We start from the raw sequence: 14,041 nt of genomic DNA, 5'->3' as shown, positions 1-14,041 counted from the left end.
TGAGATTACAGGCATGAGCCACCACACTGCGCCAAGACTTCACATTTCAATGCATTAGAACTAGACCCCCTAAATCAAAGGGTGCATCAGGGACACGAAGACGCTCGTGTGCTAAGTCTCTTTCAAGTGGCCGAACCAGTCAATACATAGAGGTCTCTCATCAGCAGAAAGTTACTGGAATCAATCTCTTGTCCAGTCAAAGCTGGAGTCATGGCTTGTGGGGCAAGGGGTCAGCTAGTCAGAATCTGGGATGGATGAGCTGCAATCATTTCAATATTGCTTATCTTAGGGTCAGTGTTTGTTCGGCTGCTAGAGAAAGAGAAAAACCCTGTGGCCGTTAGAATACAGTTCATTCAGCTTGGCACAGTGGCTCTTGCCTGTAATCCTAGCACTTTGGGAGGCCAAGGCGGGTGGATAACGAGGTCAGCTGGTGAAGACCAGCCTGGCCAACATGGTGAAAGCCTGTCTCTACTAAAAATACAAAAAAATTAGCCGGGTGTGGTGGTGTGCACCTGTAATCCCAGCTACTCAGGAGGCTGAGGCAGGAGAATTGCTTGAACCTGAGAGGCAGAGGTTGCAGTGAGCCAAGATCATGCCACTGCCCTTCACCCTGGGCTACAAAGCGATATGCCAACTCAAAAAAAAAAGTATATAGTTCATTTTTTAAGGGTAGGGGCCCTTGACTTAACCCTTGCCTGGAAAGACCTTAGGTCCTGTATATAACTTGGTGTCTTATTACCCTAAATAGTCAATTCCATCAGCTTTATAATCTCTATTTGAACATGAATGCTGGCCAGTTTTTGTGTCTAAACCATGACAGGAAGGAAGTAAAATGAGATGTGTCTAACCTCACATCCCGCCATGGCCAGGAACTCAGTTTTAAAGATTTCTCTGGGTACACTTGGCTGAGAGGGAATCTGTTCAGTTTCTATGGGGAGCTTAGGATTTTATTTTTAGTTTTCAGAACGAGGGATGAATAATCATGGAGGCTTCTGCTAGGAGGGAAAAAGTAGGGAAAAATGCATTAGTTTCACTCTTCCTGTATGCCAGGCCCTATGCCAAGCCCTTAAGTTACCCCATCTCATTGGCTCCTACCAGGGTCACACAGGTGGTGGGCATCATCATCCTCATTTTTCAGGAAAACTGAGGCTCTTGCCCAAGGTCCCTGCCAAACAACATCAGGCTCTGAGTTCTCAGCAGGGTCCTCACTCAGATACCCTTTGTGTAGGGTCTCTCACCTGAGTCCTCAGCAGGGTCCTCACTCGGATGTCCTTCGTGTAGGATTTCTCACCTGAGTCCACAGCAGGGTCCTCACTCGGATGCCCTTTGTGTAGGGTTTCTCACCATAGGGAAGGTCAGTCATCACCCACAGGCACTTGACTGTTATCTGCCCTCTAAGGATGTGTGATTCCAAAACACGCTTGCTCTGAGAAAATCCAGGGCTGTATCATTTTCCCTGCCAAACCGGAAAGGAGCCAAGAGATCAAAGGATGACTCAGACAAGCCCAGCTTGGCAAATAGATGAGTTGATTAGGATTCACATGCAGGGAACTCCTGGGCAGCAGCAGCACAGCCCCAAAGATCTGCACCACCTCCTGTCTCTAAACTGCTTTTAAGTGAATTTTCTGGCTCTTTGTCCACTGATTTTGAGCAATCAGGCTCTTCTCCTTCGTAGGCTCTCAGATACTCTCTGGGCTGTTTGGGTTCTCAGGGACACCTGCTTCTTGGCTGGGCACAAGAGACTTGGCTTCCCACCTGGCCTTCATTGTTCAAGCAGGGGACATGTGCCCTTAAGTAACCTGATGGGACTTCTCACACTACAATTCTATATACTTGAAGAGGACCAGCCCCTCCACACCTGTGGTTACTTCTCATCAGGTTGGATGAGAGACTGAGAAAAGAAATAAGACACAGAGACAAAGTATAGAGAAAGAAAAGTGGGCCCAGGGGACCAGTGCTCAGTGTATGGAGGACCTGTACTGGAACTGGTCTCTGAGTTCTCTCAGTTTTTTTGATTACTGTTTTCACTATCTCAGCAAGAGGAATGCACCAGGAGAGCAGGTTGATAGTGGGGAGAAGGTCAGCAAGAAAACACGTGAACAAAGGAATGTGTGTCCCAAATAAGTTCAAGGGAAGGTACTATGCCTGGATGTGCACGTAGGCCATGTTTATGCTTTTCTCCACCCAAACATCTCAGTGGAGTAAAGAGTGACAAAGCAGCATTGCTGCCAACATGTCTCACCTCCCACCACAAGGCAGTTTTTCTCCTATCTCAGAATAGAACAAATGTACAATCCGGTTTTATACGGAGACATTGCATTCCCAGGGTCAGGCAGTAGACAGAGGCCTTCTTCTAATCTCAGCTGCAAGAGGTCTTCCTCTTTTACTAATCCTCCTCAGCACAGACCCTTCAAGGGTGTCAGGCTTGGGGATGGTCAGGTCTTTCCCATCCCATGAGGTTATATTTCAGACAATCACATGAGCAGAAACCTTGGACAATACATGGCTTTCCAGGGCAGAGGTCCCTGCAGCTTTCTGCAGTGCATTGTGCCCCTGATTATTCGAGAATGGAGAATGGCGATGACTTTTATCAAGCATACTGCCTGTAAATAGTTTGTCAACTAGGCACATCCTGAACAGCTCTAGATCCCCTAAACCTTGATTCCATACAACACATGTTTCTGTGAGCTCAAGGTTCTGGCTAAAGTTACAAATTAACAGCATCTCAGGGCAAAGCAATTGTTGAGGGTACAGATCAAAATGAAATTTCTCATGTCTTCCTTTTCTACGTAGACACTGTAACCATCTGATCTCTCTTTCTTTTCCCTACATATCCCCCTTTTCTTTTTGAGAAAACCGCCATCGTCATCACGGCCCATTCTCACTGGTCGCTGTCTCTTTGGAGCTGCTGGAAACACCTGTAGACTAATAACAGAAAAAACAGATACACAAGGATTAATATGAAATTTACAATAGTGGAACTTCCGATGGTTTTAACCCAAGTGATGGGGTTAAGATTTGTGAGGCCATCAGCAGCTTTCATGATTGCCTCAGTTTCTGACATCAAATTTAAATGGGCTTTTGATACCTCAAAAATTTGTTCTTTTAATTTTAAAATATCTAAAGTAAGATTATCTTCTCTTCCTTGTAGATGGCATCTGACCATGTCCCAGTGATGCTCAGACTCATTATAGGCTCGGGGTTTAATACAAAAATCTGATGTATTCCAGTCACACTGTAACTAAAAAAGATATTCCATGCTCATGAGTCTATCTCCCATCCAAAGGACAGTTTGTCTAAGATCATTAATTTGGTTTGCCAATTTTTTATCCATTTGGGTTTGAGAATTCCACAATTTTGAGGAGTTCTTTTGCCAATTATTTACATATTCTACAGTTTGAACAGAGAAGTGTAAAGCAATTCCAGCAGCTGCAGCAGTAACTATGACTGCAATAAGACCCAAAATCACTGCAACCAAAGTAAAAATGCATCTTTTGGATCTAGTTAGAACTCCTTTAATACTTCCGTTAAAATATGGATGGATGGGGAAGTCTCCCACGGTCGGTCTATGGACAAAGGGATCCACACGCCCCCTCTTACCCTCACCAGCAGAATACGGTGCTGCCAAACAAAAGTTGAATCAATGAAAGTAAACAGTCTACAATTTTCACAGGTGATAGTTTGGGAATCTGGTTGAATAACTATGTTTCCTACAACTAGCATATAAGGAGGTTTTACACAACTTTGCAAAGGAATTGTCAGATTGGAATTTAGGTTCATAGTATAATATGGCTTACGATCTCTTGCTCCTATAGCTTGATTTTCAGACCAAATTCTAATGTGGTGCGAGACCACAGTAAGCTTTCATAATTCTGGATGTTCAGGACCAGTAGCAGGACTAATTAACTTTATTCGAGGTGATGAAATTCCCTTTTCACCCCATTTCCATGGATAGGTTGATTCTAACTTTCTATAAACCTGTCCAGCCTTTTAGTTAAATCACTATCTTAGGCCAAATTAGTGGGCCAGATGGATGGAGCCTGTGAGCATGAGTGAGTCTGGCCTGTACAATTATCATATAATTGGCTCGAGGTGCCCAGTCTATAATAGTTCCAAATTCATTGTTTTGTAATGCCACCACAGTATCAGCCACACATTCTTCCCAAACTGAAACTTTTGGGCCTTTGGATTCTTTGGGAATTTTCTTGGGGCAAGGCTTCCCCTTAGGCCTAAATTTTAATGATCTTTGATAAGAAGAGTCCTGTAAATTATTTATCTGTGGCCCGAGTGACATTCCACTTACTATGTGATAAGTAAATCTACTGGTGGCACCGACAGTAGGTACTTCTACCAACAAATTTGGGATTGTAGGCATTAAACATCCTGGTACCTTTCCTTGGCAAATAGGAGGATAATGATACCCAATGAAAATATTTATCATCAATTCTTCTTTTTTAGGTTGAGCAGGGCAATGGTCATCTGTGAGGCCTGGTACCCATGCACTAGTATTAACATATACTTCAATAGGATTATCCATCCATGTGACTGCCTGAATTAAGGGCGGGAAAGGCACATAGGCCCAGGAAGTATGATTAGCTGCAGCTGCTCCTGCAGTCACATGGAGACTTACCACCGTTGATACAATCATCAAAGCTGCAGGCAGCATGTTCTCTGGAGTTTGTGTTACCCTTGTGTTCTTCAGGCTTTTTTCAGCTAACTATGTCAGCTTCTTTAATTGGGCCCAGGTCAACGGCTCTGCTTTCTTGGTGGATGGCAACTTCATCTGTTCTTCTGATATCACCATTTTGTTCACCCGGTGATTCGATGTTGCTCGATTGCGGGTTTTCCATCTCCGTTGTGGCGCTTCTCTTTGCATCTCTGATGTGTTCATTGTAGAACTTTAAATGTCTAGTGGGTATCCAAACAGGAAGCTGATTTTCTCCTGGTGAAACACAAGCAAAGCCTCTCCCCCATGTTATCATTTTCCCTATTTCCTATGTCTTATTTTTGTTGTCTTTCCACCAAATCAGTTTTCCTTCATGTGGGCTGTTCTTTTTACCAGTAAAATGTTGCTCTGCGGAAGTAGTGGTCTGATTTCTATAAATGTTTAAAAACTTTGAAGTATAGAGTGCTAAATTAAGTTGCATCTGGGGAGTGTTATACTCCTTAATGTCTTTTTCCTTTTTTTGTTTCACCAATTGAGCTTTGAGTGTTCTATGAGTTCTTTCAATTATGGCCTGTCCTTGGGAATTATAGGGGATTCCTGTTGTATGTGTAATTTTTCACTGATTTAAGAATTTTAAAAAGTTTTACTACAGTATCTTGGCCCATTATATGTTTTAATTTTTTTTTGGAGCTCCCATGACAGCAAAACAAGATAATAAATGTCTTTTAACATGGGAAGTACTTTCTCGTGTCAGGCAGGTTGCCCATACAACATGTGAATAAGTATCAACTGTCACATGGACAAATGACAATTTTCCAAATGAAGGTACATGTGTGACATCCATTTGCCATAATGCATTAGGACATAGACCTCTGGGATTAACTCCTGCCTCCTGAGTGGGCAGGTGTAGGATGACTTGACACTGGGTGCAATGTTTTACAATATTTTTTGTCTGTTTCCATGTGATATCAAATTTATTTTTTAGTCCTGTTACATTTACATGAGTCAAAGCATGAAGTTCTTGTGCTTCTATGAATGCAGATGATACTAGCAAGTCAGCCTGTTCATTTGCTTTAGTTAAAGGCCTTGGTAAATTAGTATGTGCTCAAATATGAGTAACATAAAATGGGAAATTTCTTTTTCTTACAATTTGTTGTAACAAATTAAAGGGCTGGTTTAACTGATCATCCATACTATATTTGATTAGGGCTGTCTCAACATCCTTTGTAGCCTGTACTACATATGCAGAATCTGATACAATGTTAATAGGCTGATTAAAATCTTGTAACACTGAAATGACAGCAACCAACTCTGCTCTTTGAGCTGAGTGATACTGAGTTTCAATGACTCGTTCTTTTGGCCTGGTGTAAACCACTTTTCCATTGCTGGAACCATCAGTAAACACTGTCAGAGCATTTTCTAAAGGTTTATGTCTGGTAATTTTAGGTAAAATTCAAGTAGTCAATTTTAAAAACTGGAAGATTTTTGTTTTTGCATAATGATTATCAATAATTCCCATGAAATCAGCAAGACCAATCTGCCATACAGCAGAATTGATAAAGGCTTTTCTAACCTGTTCCTTGTTTAAAGGAACAATGATTTTATCTGGGTCACTTCCACACAATTTTATTATTTGTAATCTTGCCCGACCAATTAATGTAGTCATTTGATCCAAGTACAATGTAAAAATCTTAATTGTACTGTTAGGAAGGAAAGATCACTCCACAAGATCTGTATTTTGAACAATAACACCTGTTGGAGAATGTGCAGTAGCAAAAATCAAAAGTTGGAGCGGGGCTAAGTGATCTAGTCTCTTTACTCGTGCTGACCAAAATTTTTCTTCAATTAATTCAATTTCTTTAGTTGCCTCTGGAGTTAATGTTGTTTTGCTATTCAATTCTGGATCCCTACTCAAGATAGAGAACAAATTTGACATGGCATAAGTAATGATGCCTTGAGTTAACGAATCCAATTAATATCTCCTAGCAATTTTTGAAAGCTGTTTAATGGTTTTAATGTGTCTTTTCTTATGTCTATTTTTTGTTGTTTAAATTTCTTTCCTCTACCTGCATTCCCAAGAAATGGACAGGAGTAGAGGTTTGAATCTTATCAGATGTTATTGTTAGTCCTGCATTTGCAACCTCTGTCTGCAGAAATGTGTAACAGTCAATTAATATGTCTCTCATTTCTGCAACTCACAAAAGATCATCAACATAAGGAATGACGTAGCAGTCTGAAAACTTGCTCCTAACTGGTTGAAGAGCTTCAGCTACAAAAATCTGACAAATAGTTGGACTATTAAGCATTCCCTGAGGCAACACTTTCCACTGAAACCTGGTGGCTTGTTCTTTATTATTTTTGGCTGGTATAGTAAAAGCAAATTTTTCCAAATCCTGTTTTGCTAGAGGAATGGTAAAAAAGCAATCCTTCAGATCAATTATAATTAAAGGTCAATCTTTGGGGATCATGGCCAGAGAGTGCAACCCAGGTTGCAGAGCCCCCATAGGTTGAATTACAGCATTGACGGCTCTTAAGTTGGTTAGCATGCGCCATCTGCCGGATTTTTTCTCAGTTACAAACACAGGAGAATTCCAAGGCGAAAATGAAGGTTCAATATGTCCCTTTGCTAATTGTTCTTTTGCCCATACGTGTAAAGCCTCCAGCTTTTGTTTTGGTAGCAGCCCCTGATTTACCCATACAGGTTTTTCTGTTTTCCAAGTTAATGGAATGGGTTTTGGAGGCTCTACAGTGGCCACTCCTAAAAAGAATACCCTATTCCTTTTCTTTCTTGATTTCCCTCAGCCTCAATTGGGATTTTAATGCCATCTCCATTTTTCCCTAGTCCTTTGTCAGGGAGATATCCCATGTTAGTCGTGATTTGTTGACTCGTGGGGCTGTATAAGGAGGCTGGGATAGTAATCTCTGCATGCCCTTGTTGTAACAAGTCTTGGTCACATAAATTAATTGGAATAGAAGTAATCATTGGTTGAACTGCACTTTCTTGATTATCAAGTCCTAGACAATGTAAAATCATGGCACTTTGACACACTTTTGAGGTGGTGCCCACACGGACAAGTCCTGTAACAAAAATTGGCTTTTGTTTAGGCCAATTTTTTGGCCATTGTTTTAAGGCGATAATGGAAACATCAGTCCTGGTATCCACTAATCCTATAAACTGCTTTCCCTGAATAGTGACTGTACACACAGGTCTATTCTCTGAGACCTGACTAGCCCAGTGAGTGGCTTTTCAAGCAGGGTTGGTACTTCCAAATCCTCCTGTTCTTTCCGTTTTGTTTTCCCCAATTTTAATATAAGGCAAAAGAAATAATTGAGCAATTCTATCACCTGGATTGGCACTCCAGGGAACAGTGGAGCTGATCACTAACTGAATTTCCCCTTTATAATCTGAATCAATCACCCCAGTGTGAATTTGGACTCCCTTCAAATTTAGACTTCATCTTCCTAAAATAAGGCGTACCATCCCTTCTGGCAGTGGGCCATATACCCCTCTAGGAATCTTTTCGGGTTCTCTCCAGGGAGTAAAGAAACCTTTTGAGTAGAGCATAAATCTACTGCTGAGCTGCCTGCTGTGGCGGGGGACAGCTGTTGTATTGTTGTAATTGGCTGATTCCCTGAAGTGGTGGTATTTGCTGTGGGGGTTACTGTCCCTGAAAACCCTGAAGAACAACAGCTGAATCGGGAATGCCCCAGTTTGTTGTGGGGCCTGAGGCTGGCCCCTCGCCGCTTTTTCTGACAATAGTTGCCAATTTTTATCATATTTAGAATGACATTGATTAGCCCAATGTTTTCCTTTTCCATGTCTTGGACACAGGCCAGGTGGTTCTTTATCTTTACTCTGTTTATTTAAGACTGGGCAGTTCTTTTTTAGATGACTGATTTGACCACAATTATAACATTTTCCCCCAAATCTTCTAACTGTCCTCCAAAAGCAACTCCCATCATTGCTTGAGCCATTAGCATTGCCTTATGCATAGCTCCTCCAATCCCAGCACAAGCTTTCACGTATTCTGTAATTACATCAACTCCTGCTGGACCTTTTCCTTTTAATGACTTTATGGCTGGTTGAAATTCTGGATTTGCCTTTTGATAAGCCATTATTTCCACAATAACTTTTTGGGCATTATCATCCGAAATAAATTTTTGAGAGGCATCTTGCAACCTTGCCACAAAGTCTGGATATGGCTCTTTGCAGCCTTGTCTAATTGAATTAAAAGAAGGGCAAGCGGTTCCTGGGTCCTGAATTTTTTCCCAGGCCCTGAGGCAAATAGCCCTTGGATGTTCAATACCCTCATTCTGCATTACTGATTGTTGGCCAATTTGCTCCAATTTGGACCTGTTCCTAGCAATTGATCTGCATCTATATTAACAGCAGGATAAGTAGCCTGATTTTTTCATGCCTGTTCTTGTAATCCATCAATCCACCAGGTTTTAAATTGTAGGAACTGAGAGGGTGAAAGGGAAGATTTAGCCAACATTTCCCAATCATAGGGAATAAGTCTATTTCCATGAGCAATGGAATCTAGTAATGTTCTCATATAAGGGCAGTTGAGTCCATATTGTTTAACTCCTTCCTTCATATCTTTTAACATTTTCATGGTGAAACATTCATATCTAGCCTCAGTTTGGACAGATGCTCCAGCTTGCCCCACTTTCCTGGCCGGTATTGGTTGTAAAATTACCAGGAACTGCCATGCTTCAAGATCTCCCTGTTTTCTGGCTTTATCAATGGTTTCATGCAGTGTACTACCTTTTCCACTAGGTGGTGATGTAGAATTAAACTCCACTAGGTTGCTGGTAAAGTGCCGTGCTATTTGTCATGGGACACACCACTTGAGGTCTGTATTGAACCTCTGGAGATGGCCCATACTGAAGCTCAGCTGGCGGCCGGTATTGATAAACTACCGGTGGTTGGGTCTTATTTTCTACTGGCTGATATTGTGGATACTGCATCTGAATTGGCATCGCCGGGATAGAGACTCTATCATTTTCTACTTGATATTCTCTTCGGGTTTGCACTTGTCTAACCTGCATGTGAGGTTGTAAAGTTACAGGCATCTGAATCGCGGGAGGAGGAGTTGATCGCCATTGTGGTTTAGGCTGTAATAGCCCCAATAACTCTGGACCTTCTTCCGCCAGTTTTGATGATTCAGGATATATTATCTCCTGTAATTGATTGTAGTCAACACTTTGCGTTGACTGAGCCATTAGTCTCTGCTACATTTTTACAATATGAACTTTCTGTTAATTTCCGGGACTTTGTCCCTGCCTCTTCTTCACAATCTATTACAGAGCTTTCAGGGGCATCAGAAACTGAAAAGCTATCTTCCTCTATTTGAAATGGTTCTAAAGTTACTTTAATAATGGGCCAATCATTCCATAGTGTAAGAGGGATGATTTAACCTTCCCTACTTGCTTGTTTTGATTCTTTGCCAATTTTCCCCAAATCTTTTAGATCTAAAGTTCCCTGTTTTGGAAACCATGGGCAGAATTGTTCTATTATTTGAAATGGCATAATTAGATTTTCTGTAGAGGCTCTAACTCCCCATCTTCTTAGAAGAATTTTAATGAAGCTGAGATAAGAGGCATATTTACTTTCAGTTTGTCCCATCGTTACCCTGGGTTCTTCCGAGCACACAAGCTTACCGCGTGGCTGACCGTGGACGTACTTGGGAATCTCTCATTGACTGTCCTCAATGTTCATATTTTTAGGGTACATTCACCCTAGAGAAAGGCCCACGTTGGGTGCCAGATGAAGAGGCCAGCCCCTCCACACCTGTGGGTATTTCTCATCAGGCAGGACAAGAGACTGAGAAAAGAAATAAGACACAGAGACAAAGTATAGAGAAAGAAAAATGGGCCGAGGGGACTGGTGCTCAGCATATGGAGGACGCGCACCAGCACTGGTCTCTGAGTTCCCTCAGTATTTATTTATGACTATTTTCACTATCTCAGTAAGGGTAATGCAGCAGGAGAGCAGGCTGATAGTGGGGAGAACATCAGCAAGAAAACATGTGAGCAAAGGAATCTGGGTCACAAATAAGTTCAAGGGATGGTACTATGCCTGGATGTGCACATAGGCCATATTTATGGTTTTCTCCACCCAAACATCTCAGTGGAGTAAAGAGTAACAAAGCAGCATTGATGCCAACATGTCTCGACTCCTGCCACAGGCAGTTTTTCTCCTATCTCAGAATAGAACAAATGTATAATCAGATTTTATACTGAGGCATTCATTTCCCAGGGGCAGGCAGGAGACAGAGGCCTTCCTCTTATCTCAACTGCAAGAGGCCTTCCTCTTTTACTAATCCTCCTCAGTACAGACCCTTCATGGGTGTCAGGCTGGGTGGAAGGTCAGGTCTTTCCTATCCAATGGGGTCATATTTCAGACTATCACAAGAGGAGAAACCTTGGACAATACCTGGCTTTCCAGGGCAGAGGTCCCTGCGGCTTTTCACAGTGTATTGCACCCCTGGTTACTCGAGAATGGAGAATTGCTATGACTTTTACCAAGCATACTGCCTGTAAATATTTTGTTAACAAGGCACATCCTGCACAGCCCTAGATTCCTTAAACCTTGATTCTATACAACACATGTTTCTGTGAGCTCAAAGTTTGGGCTAATGTTACAGATTAACAGCATCTCAGGGCAAAGTCAGGGTACAGATCAAAATGAAGTTTCTTATGTCTTCCTTTTCTACATAGACACGGTAACAGTCTGATCTCTCTTTCTTTTCCCTGCATACACTAGTCTTCTTCTTTAGTCTGCTAGATATGGGAAGGGTGTAAAGAAAAGTTCTCTCATCAATATGACCTAGCCCCCAAAAAGCATGCTTGATTTTTCAATGTGGTAAAGAAATATTTAAACCACGTTTCATGTCTATATGATTATTAGTATTTATATATTATTTTGTTTTGTTTTGTTTTTGAGATGGAATCTCGCTCTGTCACCAGGCTGGAGAGTGGTGGCACAATCTCGGTTCACTGCAACCTCCACCTCCTGGGTTCAAGCAATTCTCCTGCCTCAGCCTCTCTAGTAGCTGGGAGTACAGGCATGTGCCACCATGCCCAGCTAATGTTTGTATTTTTAGTAGAGACAGGGTTTCACCTTGTTGGCTAGGGTGGTCTTGATCTCTTGAGCTTGTGATTCTCCTGCCTCAGCCTCCCAAAGTGCTAATATTACAAGCATGATCCAACATGCCCTGCCATATTTATATATTATTGGTAGTAGTTTGCTAAAAGGGAATTTTGATATCTTTATAAGACACAACTAGTTTAATTAAGGAAGAACCACTGCCCACCATGAGGACAGGTTCGGGTTGGTGATGCCCTGAGGCTCCAGGTAATCACTGATGTGAATGTCCCCTTCCAAAGCAGGGGCCATGCCTTGTACAGTGAAGCTGTGTCCCAGCACAGCTAATGGTCAGAAATGGATTCTTCTGGATGTGCCCATTAGGACTGAACAGGGTCTCAGCATCCGGTTAGCAGGGAGGGACCCTGAGAAGGGGCCTTACTCAAGTGACTCACACTCATTGCCCACATAGAATGTTTCCGGCCCTGTGTGTGCATCTTGTGTATATTAACCCACTGATCAGCCACAGAAGAAATAAAGGAGGTAATAGATTTGTAAAGAGAAGTAAAGAACAGGAGGGAATTGATAAAAATGAGGAAATTTCATTTGGATGCCTGACTTCCTAGGGCAGGACCTCATTAAAAACACAGCTCAGTGCTTTTGATTTTCTTTTTTTCTTGTCTTTTTTTTTTTTTTTTTGAGACGGAGTCTTGCTCTGTTGCCCAGGCTGCAGTGTAGTGGCACTATCTCAGCTCACGGAAACCTCTGCCTCCTGGCTTCAAGCGATTCTCCTGCTTCAGCCTCCCAAATAGCTGGGACTACAAGTGCCTGCCACCATGCTCAGCTAATTTTTTTTTTTTTTGGCCTTGAGTCTCAACCTGTCTCCCAGGCTGGAGTGAAGAAGCACAATCTGGAGATCTCAAGTTCATGGACCAGGGAGTCTGCAGGAGTTTGTTTATCTTGGGCTGGGGGTGCATGGAGAGTAGGTAGGGCTCCTGTGACCACAAACCCAAGGACTCTGGGATCAGAAGGCATCAACAAGGGCCAGGACCTACCCTGGGGCCTGTGCTTGCAGGGACCCTCATTCTCATTTGTATGTGGGCTGCATGAGTGATTTCAGATTCCTCACCCATCCCCATTGGCTTTTCTAGGGGAGATGCATCTATAAAACCTTTAGGTAACCCTGTGTAGAAAAAGATTGCAGAACCCACATGGGCCTATGCTGAGTGAGGCTTTCTCCAGGTGGGCACAAAAACCCCTAGCTACCCAACCACTGCCAGAGCTTGGGGTGGGGGGCCCCACATGGAGGCAAATGCAGGGAGCATTGGCAAAGGCAGGGCTGAGTGAAAGGGGAAGAGGAGCACATGGAAAAGCCACAGGGATATCTGACATTTCCAGGGCCAGAGGCACTTGGGAGTGGGAGAGGCATGGCTCGGAGATAGGTCCAGGGCTTTTTGTGAGCCCTGAGGCCCCAGCAGGTTTACCTCCCTCCCAAGATCTCTCTAGGCTATTGTGCCTGGGAGTCAGGAATGTCTCTGCTGCAACCCTGTGGGAAGGGCATAGATCCCTCAGGGTCTAAAGTTCAACTTTACACATTATCCTCCAATGAGGGCTTTTACCCAGGGACCTCTTGTCTGCAGATCCCACATCTTGCTGGAATCCCAGAGGAAGTTGTCCTACCAGGGACATGGGATGTTATATTTTTCTCTTACATGGAACCAGCTCTGTCAGGTAGAGTTATGCCTTTCTAGGTGGCCGCACACACACACACACACACATACACACATGCTTACCATGTGGTGATTGCAGTGATGCCCACTGGGCCTGGGGTTCTTCCATAGCACCCAGTGGAAAAAAGCCTCACCTAAGGCTAAGAAGAGACCTGGCTTGGACAAAAAAATACTTACTGCATTCCAGGTGCAGCCTTATCAGCCCTAAGGCTGGGCCAGGGGAAACTGGGAAGGGATGGCCCCTGCACTGGGACCTGTCCTAGGCTCTGCCATCATCCTGGCAGCCTTGGAAGACCAGAGGGGTCAGGTCTTCCTCTGCAAGCCAGGCAGCATCACCACCCAGAAGTCCAGGGTGCCTCCTTAGGTCCAGAGCAGCAGCTGTGGAGTTTCCAGCTTTGTGCCTTGCCATGTTCACCAGCATCAATCAGTATAAATTGGGGAAAATTTCTTAATTACTGCTGGGTCTCTCTGCATTGTGGCCATGTTCCGAAGTCCAGGAGAGATGGGCTGATGGCCTTGGGATGCATAAAGTGACACCGGCCCCATCGGCTCATG

Source organism: Pongo pygmaeus, chromosome 1 (genome assembly GCF_028885625.2).
Source record: "Pongo pygmaeus isolate AG05252 chromosome 1, NHGRI_mPonPyg2-v2.0_pri, whole genome shotgun sequence".
NCBI classification, from domain to species: Eukaryota; Metazoa; Chordata; class Mammalia; order Primates; family Hominidae; genus Pongo; species Pongo pygmaeus.
This window is presented reverse-complemented; position numbering follows the sequence as displayed.